An 18,974-nucleotide genomic window follows, 5' to 3' on the forward strand; every position below is an offset into this window, starting at 1 on the left:
CTCCTTCTCCCCGTTCTTCTGCTCCGGCTACGTCTGTTACACCCCCTGCTCCTCCTCCGGCGAGTTCGAGCAGATCTATACCTGGTTGGTATTATCAAACAGTTTGTGATTCTGGGTTACGTGAGCTTCCTTCTGCTCCTCTGCCTGGTTCTCTTCGGCGTTCTTCCAGAGTTACAGGGAAACAAATTCATGAGGGCAACATGTTTGTTAATTATGCTCTTATGTCTACTATCATTAATGGTGCTTCTGATCCCACTTCTGTAGACGAGGCTCTTTCACATAAGCCTTGGCGTCGTGCTATGCAGGCAGAGCTGGATGCTATCGAACGGAATGGCACTTGGATTTTGGTGCCTCGGCCACTGCAGCGTAAGGTGATTGGTATGCGTTGGATCTTCAAATCGAAGTTCCGAGCTGATGGCAGCTTGGACAAGTACAAGGCGAGGTTGGTTGCCAAGGGTTATGCTCAGCGCCCTGGTGTCGGCTTCGATGAGACCTTCGCTCCGACGGCCCTGATGACTACTATTCGTACTGTTCTTGCACTTGCAGGACATCATAGATGGCCCGTTTTCCAGATGGACGTCAAGTCGGCTTTCTTGAATGGAGAGCTTACACAGGAGGTTTATATTGATTAGCCGCCAGGATTTGTTGTTCCGGGCAAACAGGATCATGTGTACCGAGTGAAGAAGGCTTTATATGGTCTAAAGCGGGCTCCGCGGGCTTGGTACCAGCGGATTGATGAGTTCTTCAGAAGCTCGGCTTGCATCGTTCCCACGCAGATTCGAACCTTTATATCCTTCTTGAGAGGGGGTTGATTGTTATCATTGTGGTCTATGTTGATGACCTCATCTGTATAGGTTCCTATTCTGTGCGGATCTGTTCTGTTATGGATGCTTTGGAGACAGAGTTTGAGATGACGGATCTTGGCCTCTTGCATTATTTTCTTGGCTTTGAGATTTGGCAGACCTCGAAGGGCATTTTCTTCTCTCAGCAGAAGTACACTCGAGAGATTCTCGACAGATTTCAGATGACTGGGTGCAAACCAGTATCTTCTCCTATGGATATTGGTGAGAAGCTTTCTTCACTTGATGCTTCTCCAGGGATTGATTAGGGACAGTATCGGATTCTCGTCGGTTGTTTGGCATTGTTGACCTACTCCCGATTGGACATATGCTTCGCAGTCAGTTTATTGAGTTCCTTCTCATCCAAACCCCGTTAGCAGCATTGGCGGTGTGCTCTCAGAGTGCTTCGGTACTTGCATGGCACTATGGATTTTGGCATCTTTCATGGCCAAGGACGCACTCTTGTTGGATGGTCTGACTCAGACTGGGCTTGAGATCCAAATACACGGCGTTCGACCATTGGTTGTGTTTTTTCACTCGGGTTTGGAGCCATTTCTTGGAGCAGTAAAAAGCAGCCTAGTGTGGCGCTTTCCTCTACCGAGGCGGAGTACTGTGTAGTTTGTTATGCTGCATGTGAGGCGATATGGTTGTGGAGATTATTGGAGGAGCTCGGATGTCCTCCTACCGGATCTACTCTTCTTTGGTGTGACAATCAGAGTTGCATCGCCATCGCCAAGAACCCTGTGTTTCATGCTCGTACGAAACACATTGAGATTCAGTATCACTATGTTCGTGAACGGGTTCTTGCTGGAGATTTGCGTCTGGAGTATTGTCCTTCCGTGGAGAATGATGCAGATTTGTTCACCAAGCCGGTTTCTAAGGCTTCCTTGGCTCCTCATGTGTGGGCTGGCCACCCCTTTTTCTAGTATTTTTCTGGGATTTTTCCCAGCCTTCCTGGCATTTTCCAGTCGGCCCTGTTTTGCAGCTCTAGTCGACCAGCCTTCCCCTACTATAAATAGTGGGTGCTGGCCTCTCTTTTCTCATTCAGTCTTGTACATATTTTGCTCCCTCACTTATGAGACTTGTAGTGTCTCTTGCTTGGGACAGTTTTGCTTTAGTATATTCAGCATAGTTTTCTCCATATCTCTTTCTCTCTTGCACTCTCTGTTCAGCACATTCTAGTGCCACTCTGCTTCCGTTCTGTGCACTCTTTCATCTCCCAACCAGGCCACTGCATATATCCAGATGCACTCAAAGGTTGTCCAGCCTCATATCTAATGAGGTCATTCCATGTAATGGGCTGTCTATCAGCCTCATACATTGATGTAGGAAGCCTCTGTCTCAAAAAAGGTCTCGTACTATTCCAAGGTCTAATAATGGCAGCTATAAGTGGAGAAGAAAGTGGCCTTTACTTTGCCTTGTTGAAAATGAAAGGTGAACTGAGCATCCAAATCTCCACCACCACGAGGTGTACAATCGGAAATGTGAAACATTAAAAAATCCTTCCAAGGCTCATTACATGGGAGGAATGCTTTGGCCGCTAACTTGCAAAGCAATGCCTTGCACTATATATCCATATCTACAATATTTAACCCCCCTTCATGTCTGGGGCGTATAACAGTCTCCCAAGCCACTCTGGCCCGGGTGTCTAGTGAACCATCCAAACCTGACCAAAGAAAGTTACGGACCACCACCAAAGCTCTGGAGGCTAGATCCAATCTCCTAGAACTCCAATGAAGAAGTTTCTTCCTAATGCTCGTAAGTACTGGTACAAATTGTTGTGCAAGCGAAATATCAACCCCAACTTGACACCCCAAATATTTGGTAGTACAACCTCTGCCAATCCAAGTAAACCCGAGCTGTGCACCCTAAGTGACTCTTTGGAGTTGCTAATCCAAAAGCCAATTGACTTATGCTAGTTAATGAGAGCCACGCAGCCAAGCAAAACTCCCCCAAGCAATCCGAAAGGAACATAAACATATGTGTGAGGCCGCGAGGAACATAACAATATCATCAGCAAGTTCAAAGTCAAAAAGCTCATCGTCATGGTGCAAGGGCAGACCCAAACCAGAAACTGCAAGAGTGGAGTGAAGAAAATGCTCATAGCCTTGGCAACAATGAAATAAAACAAGGGGGATAAGGGGCATCCCTATTTTATAGAGCGACAGATTCGGAAGCGATCACCTCTACCACCATATGCAAGCACACTACTGTGAGCATACCGATACAAGAATGAGACACCTCTGATCCAATTCTAAGATAATCTCATACATCTAAGAGTTCCTTCAAGGAAATCCCAATCAACTCTATGGTAATGCCTTCTCAAAATCTAGTAGTAAGTTGGCTAGGGGCTGGTTGCAGTCCTTAGCCCATTCAACTGCCTCCCAAAAAGAGAAGAAATTATCAAAGATGCTTCTTCCTTGAAAGAACCCATTCTTCGAATCATGAATGACATCTTGCAAAACCGGATGCAACCTCATGCTTATTGCCTTGGCAAGTATTTTAAAGGCAATCTGAAGTAATGTGATAGGACTCCATTGAACAATATTTGTCTTATCACCACCTTTTGGGATAAGGTGAATAAGATCCTTAGTTAGAGAAGAAGGCATAATCCGTGTGTTCCACATTTCTTGAAGGGCCATAGTGATATCCTCTCTAAAGTCATCCCAAAATGTCACGAAAAGGTGAGTGAGAGGTGATCATCCCCTGGATACTTATGGTGAGGTAATGCATGGAGTGCTTGCTTGAACTCCTCAGAGGAGAAGGGGGCATCAAGAGAAGTACACATGTCCTCCGTGATCGTCTGATGCAAAGTAGACCAACGTGCTCTATCCCTCAGGGGTGTATAGGGCTTTGCAGTAAGAAGGCGGCAATAAAAGTCAGAGGCAATCCACCTTAAAATTGCAGGATCCAAGTGAAGTGTGCCCTAAGTATCCTGCAATTGTTTCACTTTCTCTGCTATGAGATGGACCATGAGTAGCAAACAAGTGTTTATTGCATTTGCCTTATTTGGGTCCAAAAATGACTGTTGGGTGATATTTTGTTCTTTGCTCCAGGGAGTGTTTTGAGTGCTTTCTTTCAAGTGGGGGGTATGTCACCGCAGTGCATGTTTTGTCTCGAAGAAAACCATAACCCTAATTCTCAAGATTGTTAGAACGAAGATCTGTTTGTGTCATTACAAAGAGCTCGTTGAGAGGAGTAACTTTGTCTCTTACAACATCTTTAAATTCAAAGTGGTTTGAGAGATTTTTAGGAGGATGACTTTTTGCATAAAAAGTCAATAAAGTTGCTTTTAAGTTGCTTTTTAAAAGCAAGTTATTTTTTAAAAGTGCTTTTTAAAGGCAAAACTTGCTTTAAAGCAAGCCTAAGCCGGCTCTATATAAGTGAGGCATGGGGGAGGGCTCTAGTCATAACCACATTGTGGGTTTGAGAGGCAGCGGCCAAAGAAGCCTTCACTCGTGGGCCTTGGGTGCTAGTGCATGTGCGGGAGCACTCCTAGCCAAGGATACTTGGAGCGAGACCGGTGAAGAAGTAACCAACTTTGTGAAGAGTAAAGAAATACCTGTGGGGGTGCCAGAGCAGTTTGGGACCACCACATCTCTTGTGTAGGAGCAATCTAGCTCCCCCTATCTACATTTTTCTCTATTTTCTCTCTCTTCAAGTTTAAGTGATTTAAATTATCTTTAAGCGCTTGTGTGTGGTGAAGTTATTGTTTACCGCCCATCAGTGGTATCGTCGGGGTCGCGTTAACTTCCTCAAAAGGGCAAGCGCCGCAGAGGGGCTGGGTAGCGGTGAAGCCCTTGGCACTACTGCCGCCCGAGCTGGTGGCTAAATCGGGCAGTGAAACACCAGGCGGGCGGAGCACAGGTGTCAAGGAGCAAAGACGAAAGTGTGCAGGTGACGGAAACAGACAATTGACAGAAGCGCACAGACGTCGATGGAAGTGCAGCCGGCGATTGAACTCCGCGAACAGGTGTGTAGAAGGGGGCAACGCTACTCTGATACCACTTTTAGGGCTAGGGTTGCACACAGACAAGAACACACACAGAATAAACAGTAGCAAGCACACTCAAGAGAGATGGTGATTGATGCTCACACAAAGAAGATAGCATACAATGTGTGGAGCTTGGGGGTTGACTCCACAATATCAAAATACAATAATTCTGGTGTCCTTTCACACCTAATATCCAAGGGGAAAAACCCAAAGGGAGAAAAGTGCCCTTGGTAAGCCCTTGTTCACTTGTGGTACTACTCATAGCATATGTGCCAATAAATGGAGATATGTACTTGTACTGGTTGAATGCAGAGCTAAACCTGTTGTACCATTCTATTGCATGAAGACCTGTGGTTTTTGGGGAAGAATCCGTACCCACACGGAGGCATATGGATTATATTGTTTGCTTAGCATTTCTATAGCTTGTGTACCAACTGAATTTTATGGTTTTCTCATGTTGGTTGTGTTATGGCATTTATATATGGATAATCCGGCATCTCTTGTGGGGAGAGTAAGGCCCTCAAAGCTTGTAGATGATATTTTTTCCTTGGGAAATAAAATACTCCAAGCGGGAGGTCGGCCCATTCTGGCCTCTATGCAGTGTCAATTGCACATGAAACTGGCCTCTGGTAGAAACGAAAGTGCGGTAGACTAACAATTACCCAAACCAATTGTAGTCCAGCCAATAAAACAAATATATGGGAGTTAGAGTGCTCCAACACGTGAAGAAGGACACCTATTGGACCCAAAGCTTGGCGCCCCTTTCGGTATTTATTTATTCAAATTCAATGGAAAAGTTTAAATGAGTACATGGCCATTCATGGCTTGTATGTCTACATGTCCAATCTGCCAATCCTCTGGACCTCTTAGCATTGAGGTTACACACAGCTTTGTGTCCCAAAAACACCACACTGTTATCTCCTCTAATCTGCCAAGACAGTTCATCCATGAGGCCTTGAATATGCATCTAACTGACCCATGCACATAGCCACCACCTCAGCCATAAAACAGTCCACAAGCTCTTCCAAATCAGTCCAAAAACTTGCCTTGTTTCCACCCTCCGAACTGCCAAACCCTTCCTCTCACAAAGGGCCAGAGAAACGACTCTGAAACAGTCACGAGCCAGTGAAAAGAGAGACTTAGTTTGACACTTCTACAGTCCCACCTGCTCACAAAGAGAGAGAAACTTACAGTCCTTGTGTCGCTTTTCACAAGAGAGAGGAGGCGTGAGAAAAGCCCTGTTCTGTCCTGCAGAGCAGCCTGCAGTCCAGCACCCGATTCAACGCGCGAGAGAGAGAGAGAGAGAGAGAACTTGTGGGTGAACCTGCTGTCCAGCCCTGCACTTCCTCCTACAGTCCACGCGCCTGTGTCCAGCTCTGCCTGTATGTACAGCAGCGCAGCCCGACAGCCAGCCTCTTGCCAAAAGCAAAGGAGAAGGAGAGATTCAGCTGGCGCCTGTATATACTGTAGCACAGCAGCCAGCCAGCCCTCCAAAAGCCAAGGAAAGAGATATTCAATTGGCGCCTGTGTGTGTACTGTAGCGCAGCAGCCAGCCAGCCTTCTCTCTCCAAAAAGCAAGCCAGTCAGTGCCTGTGTATATTCAGCTGCGCTTGTGTGTATTCCAGCGCAGCCCACCAGCACCTTTTTTCAAAAAGCAAGAGTGAGAGAGAGAGAGAGGAAGCGTGCTAGCCCAACTCTCCAAAAGAAGTGTAGGCCCTCAAATTAGCCAAGCGGAACCACACTGATAATGAAGGCTGCCCAATATAGTAAGATATCAGCCATGTGATCCAAGTAGAAGTGATAAGTACAATATGGCAAGATCAGCGTCCCAATCTCTCTGTGCCATGTATATGTAGCAACATTCACTGCAAACCAATGGTGTAATAATAGTCCAAGTTGTATACCACTGTGAACCATACACAACCACAACATCCAATGTGACTAGTACGCATATATCATAGAAGTCCCATAAGCAGATGTACTGTCAGCTGTCAGTACCTTCGGGTGAGACAAAAGCTACACCAAGTGACCTCTAAATGACATCTGAGCCTGTCTGTATCAAGGGAGCGGAGGTGCTACCCCCCTCTTGAGCATCAGGCAATGCTCCAGACCTATGCTCTGCTAAACCTGAATGAGCCGTAGCAAGAGTCGGCTCCAACTCAAAGGCATCAAGATAAAGCTGCAATACCTGAGGTGAATCTGCTAAGTCACCCTCCTCCATCCACTTCGCATCCATCGGTGAATAGTTCTTGAACTTCACAAGATAGCGACGGGAAACTTTACCTCGTATCTTTCTTTCCTTATGTGCTAGTATCTGCGTGGGAATGAGAACCTCATCAAGTTCCTCCACTTCCGGCTGAGCCTCATCTGATACATCCTCAAGCACATCCCCATGGAAGGTAGCAGACTCACAAGACCTGAAAAGGTTCATAATAGCGCATGCTCAACTTAGGAAATAAGTGCTCTTTACCCTTCATCTTTTTGAGCCTAGCTTTCTCAAATCGCAAAAGAACCCAGTCACCCAATGCAAACTCTAATGCACGCCTGTGACGGTCTGTTGCCTTCTTTTGCATTTGTCGAGTTTTTTGGAGTGCCAACTTAACTCTCCTATAAGCTTTATCCATGTTCTCCACATACTGGTCAGCCTCAAAGATCTTATCCTTTGTGTGCAAAATGGGTGGTACCTTCTTCCCTCCTTCCACAATCTCAAAAGGCGCCTTGCCCGTCGAGGTATGGATGGTGTTGTTATAAGCGAACTCCACCAAAGGAAGATACTTTTCCCATTGTTGCTTGTGCTTTGACACATAGCACTTGAGAAGATCTAACATTGCGGGATTAGCCTCTTCCAATTGCCCATCTGTCTGTGGATGAAACGATGATGAAAACTTGAGAGTTGTATCCATGTTGTCAAACAACCCTCTCCAAAATAAACTCATCATCCGTGGATCACGGTCACTAATGATAGACTAAGGCATGCCATGATACTTGAAGATGTTTGCCATGAACAACTTCACCATGTGATCAACTTTGATCTTCTTACGCATGGAAATGAAATGAGCCTGCTTACTGAACCTGCATATGATAGTCCAAATGCCATCATTCCCCGTTTGTGTCCTCGGAAGATCAAATATAAAATCCATGGCAATGCTCTCCCATGGTGTATAGGTAAAGGTTGAAGTAACCCTGGTGTCTTCTGACGATCAAACTTCACCTTCTGACATACGATGCATTGCCTAACAAAAGCATCAACATCTCTTCTCAAGACAATATCACTTTGTGCACGAGTTGATCATGGATAGCGAGGTTGAGCCGGTCCTCCTCCTCAACAACAAAATTGTGTGGACATCTTCACAAAGGCTCTTGGGAGAGAGATGTTGAAGTGGGCGACTCGACATTGGGTCAAAGAGGTAGTTTGCTTGCAGGTGGACAAATGAGTTTGCACATTGGAAATCAATACTCCACCCTCGTCATTGTGACACTGGCTGCTCTATTTTATAAGGCATCCTTTATGAGGAAAGACACTTTGTGTTTGAGCATACCCGAATGCCCGACAATGCTCAATTTAGACATTGAGATTGGCCATAGGTGGTCGGATGGTTAAGAGACCGCTTATGTAAGGTTTGACACCATTAGATACATTTAAGGGTAAGTTGGTAGACTGCACTCAAAGGGTAGAAGGAGATCTTTTTGGGACATATCGTCCTTTGGTTACGGGGCCCAAACGAGTGCTCAGTCAGCCTCAGATGGGTTTAGAAGCTGCGCCATAACCTGTGCCCAGTCAGGTGACGTGGTGGGTTCGCTTCAACTGGAGTAATTTCCCTTGGGTACTATATATAAATGGATTTGGCAGTGTGATGTGCGATTGGCTTATATGTCACCTCCGTTTTCCATATGATATCACCATTCAGTGTTCTATGGTCGGACTCTAGTATTCATGGCCCAACCCAACAGAGAGATTGCAAACATGAGGCCGGCTACCTTTCAAGAGGAGGTAGTAAATAACACTACTGTCATGCGTGTGAATGCATTTCTGTGGGGGGGCAGAATGCCTGTTTGAGGTAGGGTCAAATCATTCATTCATGAGGGGGAGGGTCAGAGGAGAGCAGAGGCTGCAGTGCGGACTCTGGTATTCATGGCCCAACCCAACAGAGATTGCAAACATAAGGCAGGCTACCTTTCAAGAGGAGGTAGTCAATAACACTGCTATCATGCATGTGAATGCATTTCTGTGGGGGGGCAGAATGCCTGTTTGAGGTATGGTCAAATCATTCATTCATGAGGGGGAGAGGGTCAGAGGAGAGCAGAGGCTGCAGTGTGGACTCTGGTATTCATGGCCCAACCCAACAGAGATTGCAAACATGAGGCAGGCTACCTTTCAAGAGGAGATAGTCAATAACACTGCTATCATGCATGTGAATGCATTTCTGTGGGGGGCCAGAATGCCTGTTTGAGGTAGGGTCAAATCATGGTGACTCATGTGAATGTTCTATGGTCGGACTCTGGTATTCATGGCCCAACCCAACAGAGAGATCGCAAACATGAGGCTGGCTACCTTTCAAGAGGAGGTAGTCAATAACACTGCTATCATGCATGTGAAGGGCGGCAGAATACCTGTTTGAGGCGGAGAGGGTCAGAGGAGAGGGTCAGAGGAGAGCAGAGGCTGCAGACATGGCTCTCTGGATCTTCAGCATGCAGCTTCCATGAGTGTTTTTCCCATTGCTCTTTTGGGACAGCAAGTAACCCTTTGTTCATCAAGAAGTTATGCATTGTAGTAAAGTTGTACAACACACAGCTACAGATCTAATGTGCTTCCCATTGTATAAAGTCGTTCATGTTTTGGTAATATACAGGAGTAGGTTAGGTAAAGAGTCTCTCTTCTTCTATCTACTTCAACGTGTTTTGATTATGCAAGTTGATTAGTGATTGATTAGCATTATTCATGCTTAGCACTCACAATCATGACACAGAGTTGCGAGCATTAGAAGCAGGGCAAAGCCTGTCCTAAAGTTAAGAGTTTGAGATTGCCTGTCGCTGTTATTGGTGGACTTTCACAAAATTGCTGATAAAAAAACTGTTCCTGATTTGCAGTGTTGGAAGCTGGCAGATAGTCAATGGTTGTGTGAGAAATTTAGATGTTCATTTGGCAGAGTCCTCGTGTAAAATTGTTGCTTACGTGATTGACTTATTTGAAGACAAAATCTGAAGACAATCACAATTCTTCTCTCTCTCAAGCTTCTTAGTTTAGGTAGCAGGATGAAGGTAAAGGGTATGGCAGAGAGCTGCCTTTCTGGTATGAAAAGAACTTTTTGCATAGTTGAATGGTGGGACAGTTTTCAGTTATGTCAGGTTTTGTGGATCTGGTAGCAGTTCTGCATAGGAGGAGAAGCTAGGGAGAAGAGTATGGTTTGTAAGAGGCACAGGGTTTGTGCTAAAAGCACCATCACCCTTTGTAACATAAATTCTTATGTGTGAGCTGTATATTATCCCCTGACTCTTTGTTTGAAATGGTGCCCCCTAGTCTAATCCAAGCATTGCAATTTTGTCAAGGTTGTCTTGCATCTTTAGTGTTAAGGATCGATGTTTAGCTCTTGTAGCCGTTTATATCATTCTGTTTTTAGAGCTTCATACACATCGTTTGCACAAAACTGCATGCAAGATCTTGAAACAATGATGCAATTATTTGCTTTTTCGGATCTTGGTACCATCAGGACAGTTGAAATGGTTTGAAGTTACTGTCACCATACATCTCTCTTTTCAAATGTGCAATGTTCAAGGTTATTATTGATAAAAGAAAGTGTTATGAGTGAACAGAAGGTTGAGACAAGATATTGACACATGAATCCATCCCCAATAAATGGCTCTCTGTTTTCAGTACTTTATCCAAGTTTAAGAGAGATAAAAGCTGTTTTTAATTAATGCATGGGAGTCAGTAACTTGTGTCTTCCCATCTAGTTAGCTCCATGAAGGTAAGTCGCATATTTCACCTCTTCAAGTTTATAGCTTTTCTCGAAACAATTGTATTTGAAGGAGCTGTGGTATAGCTGGTGATGCTTTACGTTTTGCAATTGTCTTGAATAAAGTAGTGTTTTGTTTGCATGAATAACAACCTAAGAGCCTTCCAAAACTTATCTTTTCCCATAGTAGTTTCTTGCTCTGAAATGACAACCCCTAGACTAGCTTGGCGAACAAGTAGCGAGGAGGGAACTCATTGGTGATGTCATAGCCCATACCTTTGTGACCAAGGATTGGAGCTATGATCCAGCTGACGTTGCCTTATATTTTCGGAGTGTCAAGAATTGAGAAGTAGTGTGTTAATTGCATGAGTAACTACCTAAGAACCTTCTTAATGCTTCTGTTTTCTCGTAGTAATTTTCTGTTTGGAAATGACTGCCTATAGACTAGCTTGGCAAGCATATGACGATGAGGCAACTCACAAGTGATGTCATAGCCCTTGAAATGATACCATGTGTCCCTTAGTCTCAATAAATATGGCAAGCAATTGAAGGGAAACACATGCCATCTAGCATTTGCTTTGAAGGGAAGCACATGTTGTCTAGCTTTTGCTTTGCCACTTCCACTTTGATCAATAGGATCGAACCAATTTAATGGGATAATATAATGTTGTCCATATATTGCCAATGGACTCAACACCATGCTTCAATGATGAGATGCATTATAAGGCCAATTCTACCAAATGTAGATAATTCATCCATCTCTTAGGTTATTGTCCATAGGACGCTCCAAGAATATCTTCGATTACGTGGTACACCCTCTCTAGTTGGCCATTGGTTTTCGGATGATAGGTAGTATTAAGATCTAGAGAGGTATCCACAGCTTCGAAAAAAGCAATCAACAAGCAGGATGTGAATTTAACATTTCGATTTTTGACTCTCCTAGGTAATACATGGAGTTTGAATATTTCCTTCAAAAATGTTTTGGCAACATCAAGTGCAGTATAAGTTTTTTTTGGTGGAATCATATGAACGGCCTTCATCAAATTATCTACCACGACTAAGATGGAATCATATTTTGCATTTATTGAGGGTAATCCAGTTATGAAATCCATGCTTATGCACTTCCATTGCATTTGTGGAATGTCTAAAGGAAAAAATGAACTTTTCTTTACAGCCATGAAAGTCTATATATATTTGCGGTGTCCTATTCCATAGGGCTATCATGAGCTTCATTTAGAATGCTTTTCTTATGATCTCTATCTTCAAGAACACATATCCAACTATTAAAGTACATGTATGCATCCTCTAAACTGAATCCTTGAAGTTTTTTCATTTCTTGGGCCTTCTTACTTTCCAGCCACACACAAATGCCAAATAATCCTAGGAGTCGCTTCTATTGGTTATCACCTATCCCAGAATCATAAACACTCCAAGTACCCGACACGAGCCACGTATGTCTAGTACCAGCACATACACTATCCTACCTCCGTTTCACTTCGGAACTACTTCATGTCCATCACACTAATCCTCTAGGAGCACACCCACGTTCAGTTGAGAGGAGTCTTGGATGACTTCTTTCATGTGATGGACATGAAGGCGGTCGTCATTTATTCCATAATCATGTGCTAGGAGCATACCCATATTTGGTTGAGAGGGATCGTTCTTATTCATCACTAAGAATCATATAATTTGGTCTCTTTAATGCAATTAAGAGTTTCATTCTAAGATACGACTTTACACTTGATTAGGGATAATAAGGTACTCTCAATCTTCTTGATTTAATTAATCAAGATTTTCTCTCTCTAAAGGTAAGTTTTCTTAGAAGAGATTGATTCAATCTATTCACATTTACACAATTTGGCTTCCTAAAGTCAGTTCTATAGTTTTGGACTATTCTTGAATTTAATCTTCCATTAAACTAGGGTGATCTTCCACCTTGCTTCTATATTTCTCTCTACATTAACTTTGGTCACCCAAGAGTGTAAACCCTAGCAGCCACACATAAGAGGCAAAATGTAACTCTCATCATTCATCCTTTTATGCATAAGCTAATAGAGTGCTCTTCTTCTCTACCCTCTTATACTATTACTTGCTTGCCTTGTGCTTGTTTGAGCTCTTATCTGTGCTTTCTTGCATGTGTGTTAGAGAGTGAGTGTGTAAGATAGAGTGGTGAGAAGGGTCGAGCTTCCATTAGAGTGCGACGGCGAGGGCGGTGGAGTGAAGCTTTTGGGTGTGGCTGCATGGAAACATTGTCTCTCCTACGAGAATCTAAGGTAACCAGCTTTCACGAGATGAGTGACACATCCTGACTGTGCATTTGTGTGCTAGGCCATGGTATACTAGTTTCTCGATTGAGCTGTTAATGCTCCTGAGTGTGGCTGGGCAAAGCCCCACGACATTGGGTTGTTCCCTACGCTCTTTCTATGGCGCCAGGGCTTCCCAAGGATCACCTGATATTTCATCCTTTAACACTATGAACCCTAGATATTCAATTCAATTGAGTCAAAGAGACTCTTATTGAGCTGCTAGTTATTGCATTATCCTCGTATTGGTGCAGCATGAAAGAATTACGTCGACTTGCAAGGCTAATATAGATTAATGTGTTGTGAAGACTTAAGGTTTCATTGGGAGAGGTTTGTAATTTGAAGGAAAATTCCACGTGATGGGTTGTACCATTGACCAGGCTTTTGTCCACCATGGCCCCCCCATCAAGAGATGTAATTGGAAACTTGTCGATGGTGAGGCTCTGGTGCAAAGTTCATGAGTATGCATATGTACTCATGGAGCAGCTGCTACATTAACTTTGCTAAAAGAATAGTAAGCTATAAGCTTAACAAAAATGTATTAGCTATTGAAGGTCGTCGAGAGTTTCTTGTGGTATTCTACCATTTGTAGGTAGGCCAGTTGTGTGACTCTCCCTTTTTTTTAATGTCAATATGTGTCTGCACGAAAAAAATTAAAATTAAAAATTACGTGAACTACCTAGTTTACGTTGTGAAACAGGCCCGCATGAAAAAAGTAAAAATTAAAATCCGTGAACTACCTAGTTCACGTCGTGTAACAGGCCTGCGCTAAAAAAAAAAAAAAATCCATGAACTACCTAGTTCACGTCGTGAAATGGGTCTATTTCATGTTGTGAAACAGGCCCATGCGAAAAAAAAATGTGAACTACCTAGTTCATGTCGTGAAACAGGCATGCATGAAAAAAAAATCCGTGAACTACCTAGTCCACGTCGTGAACTAGACCCTTTGGAAAAAAAATCCGTGAATTACCTAGTTCACATCGTGAAACAAGCCCGCATGAAAAAAAAATCCGTGAACTGCCTAGTTCACGTTGTGAAACAGGCCTGCGCGCGAAAGAAAAAAAATCTGTGAACTAGTTAATGTCGTGAAACAGGTCTATTTCATATCGTCTGTAAACTACCTAATTCAGGTCGTGAAACAGGTCTATTTCACGTCGTGAAACATGCCCGCGTTAAAAAAATCATTTAACCATCTAGTTCACGTCGTGAAGCAGGACCACATGAAAAAAAAATGAAAAAAAATCCTTGAACTACCTTCACCTCATGAAACAGGCTCGCATGAAAATTTTAAAAAAATCTGTGAAATACCTAGTTCATGTCTCCCGAAACAAGCCCGCACAAAAAAAAAATCCGTGAACTACCTAGTTCATGTCTATGTGCATCAATTAATATGTCAATTAATTTATATTTAGAGATCAATCAAACTCTTAATTTTAGTCTCATCTCTTTATGCAAAATTAAGCAAAAGAGAGTGAAATTCCTCCAATTAATGAAGAAATTGGTGTAATTAGGTGTTTTGATGCATCTAGATGCTTTAAAAATTCTCAAGAACACTAATTTCGACCTCTTACAAGATCGAACTGGACTCCAAACAACATATTTCCTAAATTTTTTACCGCTTGAACTGAATTAATCAATCCTTAATGATAAAAATAAGTCGATTAAGAAAGATTAGTCAATTTCAAGAGTTTTTGAGAAAGTTTTAAATGATTAAGCTACTCCTAATGCTTGCTAACACTTTAATGCATACAAATCTAACAAAAAACACAAGAATTAAGCAAAAATTAACGATTTTCACTCAAACTAAAAAAGAGAGCTAAAAATCACTAAAAAAGAGAGCTAAAAATCACTAAAAATGCATTCTATTGCATTTTTTTATGCAATGGACGCAAACAAAGCCTAATACACTCTATGTGCAAGTGCTAGGAACATTAAAAACCAAATTAACAACAACAAAATAATAATTTAAGCAAAAAATTAAGCAAAAAAGTATTCTTTACAAAATTTAAAAAAAGAGAGCTATTCTTCACCAAATCACTATCAAAACCACATCTTTTTCATGGTAAACCATTAATGAAGACAATGAGAAATGGGTATATGTAGATTAAATAGCAAACAGATGAAAAAAGCCAAGGGATGGCTTCCTGGCAACGACGCCAAAAATGTTATGGCTTACCCGAACCCCCTTCGAAACACTCGTAACCCTTGAGGTCTCCAAGTGAAAAGATGCAGGGGGGAAGAGAGCTTGAGCTCTTGCAAGCACACACACACACTCACAAAACCGTAATAGAGAACACACAAGGTGAGAGGCTGAAAATCTTCTTCTTCTCTACTCAACACTCAACACACCATATACAAGAATAAGAGTACTCACAATATGAAAGGTACTCAACCAATACATACACGGGTTCTCTATAGTGTGAACCCGACTAAATGAGTTGGCGCTATAACTATGCCAGTCTCTAGAATGGCTGTCACACACCCTGTCATCCCACTGGCCGCATATCTCCCATGATCTCACCAACCATGCCAGTGGTGTAAGTGTGGGGCCTATCCCCCAGGCGGGTCATCAGTGGTGGCCACCGCCTCACTAGACGAGCTCGATATCTCAACACTCCCCCTCGAGCTCAACTCCATCTCATGTACACCAAGCGAAGCCCTGAATCTGCGGAGCTTCTCTGTACCCAATGCTTTGGTGAAGATGTCAGCTACCTGATCCTCTGTGCTGACATAAACAAGGTCAAGGTCTCCTGCTAAGACCTTCTCTCTGACGAAGTGGTAGTGGACCTCTATGTGCTTCGTACGAGCATGAAAGACTGGGTTCCTGGCCAACTGTATACTGCTAATGTTGTCACAAAAAATGACAACTTGCCTATCCACTAATAGACCCAAATCTGCAAGTAGCTTTCTCAACCAAGCTACCTCACATGCTGCCATAGCAGCTCCTCTGTACGCGGCCTCTGTGTACTGGATAGAGCAACCGTAGGCTGCTTCTTGCTGCTCCAAGTCACAGCAGCACTCCCCAAAGAAAACATGAATCCACTGGTAGATCTTCTATCTGAGACACTACCAGCCCAATCAGCATCTGTGTACCCATGTACACATATCTCTGTCGTCCCAGTCTCATAAATAGTCCACAATGCAAAGTAGACCTCACATACCTTAGTATGCGTCTCACTGCATCTAAATGCGGTTTTCGTGGAACCTGCATAAACTGGCTCACCAACCCAACAGCATAGCTCAAATCTGGTCTGGTGATCGTCATGTAGATCAAACTTCCTACTATGCTCCTGTACATAGTAGGATCCTCCAAGATCTCTCCTGAATCTGCACTCAACTTGCCATTCTGATCCAATGGCACAGAAATAGGCTTACAGCCTGTCATATCATACTTGGACATGTCCAAGCCATACTGTCTCTGCAGTAATCCAATACCATGTGGTGACCTAATCACCTCAATGCCCAAGAAATATTTGAGCTCCCCCAGATCCTTCATCTCAAGCTTCTGTTTAAGCAAGATCTTTACATCAAAGATCTCTGCATCATGGTCCCCCATAATGATCAAGTCATCTACATAGATGACAACAAGCACAACTCCTCTATCACCATGTCTCACATACAATGAGAAATCTGCATTGGCTACATGAAAGCCAATAGTGACAAGATATTCAGAGATCTTGTCAGACCATGCTCTTGGTGCTTGCTTTAAGCCATACAAGGCTTTCTTCAACCTGCAAACATGCTCGGGGTGACCCACATCCTCATAACCAGGTGGCTGCAACATATACACCTCTTCTTGCAAATCCCCATGCAAGAATGCATTCTTTACATCCATCTGATGTAAAGACCATTGCTTTGACGCAGCCACTGCTATCACAACTCTCACCGTTGCCATCTTGGCAACTGGGCTGAAAGTTTCCTCATAATCAATCCCATATGTCTGCGCATATCCTTTGGCTACCAATCTAGCCTTGTACCTGTTTATGCTTCCATCACTGTTATGTTTAACTTTGTACACCCACTTGCATCCAATGGCTTTCTTGCCTTCAGGCAATTGCACTAAATCCCAGGTTTCATTTTCATATAGTGCATCCATCTCCTCATCCATAGCTTTCTCCCAACACACATTTCCAACAGCCTCATCAATGCATGTGGGCTCAACAACCTGCACAACCTTTGCCATATATGCATAGTGATGTGCCACATAACCATCATAGGTAAATCTCTGCACAGGGTTCTTCACTCTCCCTGATCTTCGTAGCTTTTCATTCATGGCTTCCATAGCCTTCTTTACACCAGGTGTTCTCATAGCTGGGATCCCAAGCTCCTCATCAAGGCTCATATCTGAGCCACTAGACTCTCCATCAAATGAGAATGCCTTGCAGAAATGTCAGGCATACCAAGGGGCTCAACCACTTTCTCTTTTCCTTTACGTGATGTACTAATCACATTTGCAGGGCTGGTATTATGACGCAGCCTGCCACTCCATGGTCTATCAACAGACCCACTAGATGAGGACTCTCCTGGTCCACTCAAAGACTGTGATTGCTGACCTGCATTCTGTGCAACCACACTTCCACTCACATCAGCCCCAACAGCTTCTTTTTCAGCAGCATACCAGCTGCTCATCTCATTAAAAACAACATCCCTGCTTACCCTCAACTCACGTGTAGCAGGGTTATAACACCTGTATAACACCCTCAACTCACATGTAGCAGGGTTATAACACCTGTATCCCTTTTGCTCAAGGGAATATCCAATAAACACACATTTTTCAGCTTTTGGATCTAGCTTAGTTCTCAGCTCATCTGGCACATGCACATATGCAATGCATCCAAAGACTTTTAGATGAGACAAATCTAGTTTTCTGCCAGTAAACCTCTCCTCTAGAGTTACATCATGTATAGCTGCAGTTGGAGTCCTGTTCATGATGTATACTGCTATAGAAATAGCCTCAGCCCAATAGCAATGCGGCATATTCTTCTCTTCCGTCAATGCTCGCGCAATCTCAGCAATGTGCCTGTTTTTTCGCTCAGCAACTCCATTTTGCTGCGGAGTGTATCTGCATGTGAACTGTCTCCGAATACCATTCTTCTTCAAAAATTCAAAGAACTCATTGGAGAAGTACTCTCCCCCTCCATCTGACCTTAGGCACTTTACATATTTCCCTGTTTGCTTTTCAACCAAAACTCTGAAATTCTGAAAGTGAGTGAACACCTCACTCTTCTCCTTCATGAAATATACCCACACTTTCCTTGTGTGGTCATCAATGAAAGTCACATAATACCTGCAGCCTCCCATAGATATGGTCTTCGTAGGACCCCATACATCTGAATGCACAACATCTAGTGCATTTCTGCTCACATATCTGTTACGTGGAAACACATGCTTTGTTTGCTTCCCAAATTGGCATGCTTCACATATTTTCGACATACCTTCCACTTTAAATTTTGGCAGCCCTGTCACAATTCCTTTTGTCTGCATAGACTTCAATCTCTGCACATTTACATGTCCAATCCTTTTATGCCAAATGTCTGTGTCTGCAACAATTCCTGAACAATTTGCAAACATCGCAGCACTCATTTCAGGCATGTCTACATTCAACGTAAACATTCTGCCCACTCTGTTGCCTTTTGCAACCAACCTGCACTTGTCTTTGAAATCTTCAACATAACATCCATCAAGGTTAAACCGAACCTGCAAACCCTGCTCAATCATCTGGCCAACTGAACTTGTCTTTGAAATCTTCAACATAACATCCATCAGGGTTAAACCGAACCTGCAAACCCTGCTCAATCATCTGGCCAACTGAAACCAGATTCTTTGTTATGTTCGGTACATGAAGTACATCTGTAAGGTACTTCACTTTGCCATCCTGCATAGA

At 43.3% G+C, this 18,974-nt stretch overlaps 1 protein-coding gene across 3 annotated transcripts in view; it reads left to right on the forward strand.

Annotated features, from left to right (window-relative positions):
* Positions 1–10,379, forward strand: part of LOC147603691 (uncharacterized) — a 32,710-nt gene extending 22,331 nt beyond the window's left edge. For all 3 annotated transcript variants that reach the window (XM_086796494.1, XM_086796496.1, XM_086796495.1), the window contains exon 9: positions 9,922–10,379. The gene's annotated coding sequence lies outside the window, so the exon portion shown is untranslated. The remainder of the gene's footprint in view (positions 1–9,921) is intronic.
* The last annotated feature ends 8,595 nt before the right edge of the window (positions 10,380–18,974 follow it).

Source organism: Cibotium barometz, chromosome 63, assembly GCF_041138505.1.
Source record: "Cibotium barometz isolate CiBa-2024 chromosome 63, ASM4113850v1, whole genome shotgun sequence".
NCBI lineage: Eukaryota > Viridiplantae > Streptophyta > Polypodiopsida > Cyatheales > Cibotiaceae > Cibotium > Cibotium barometz.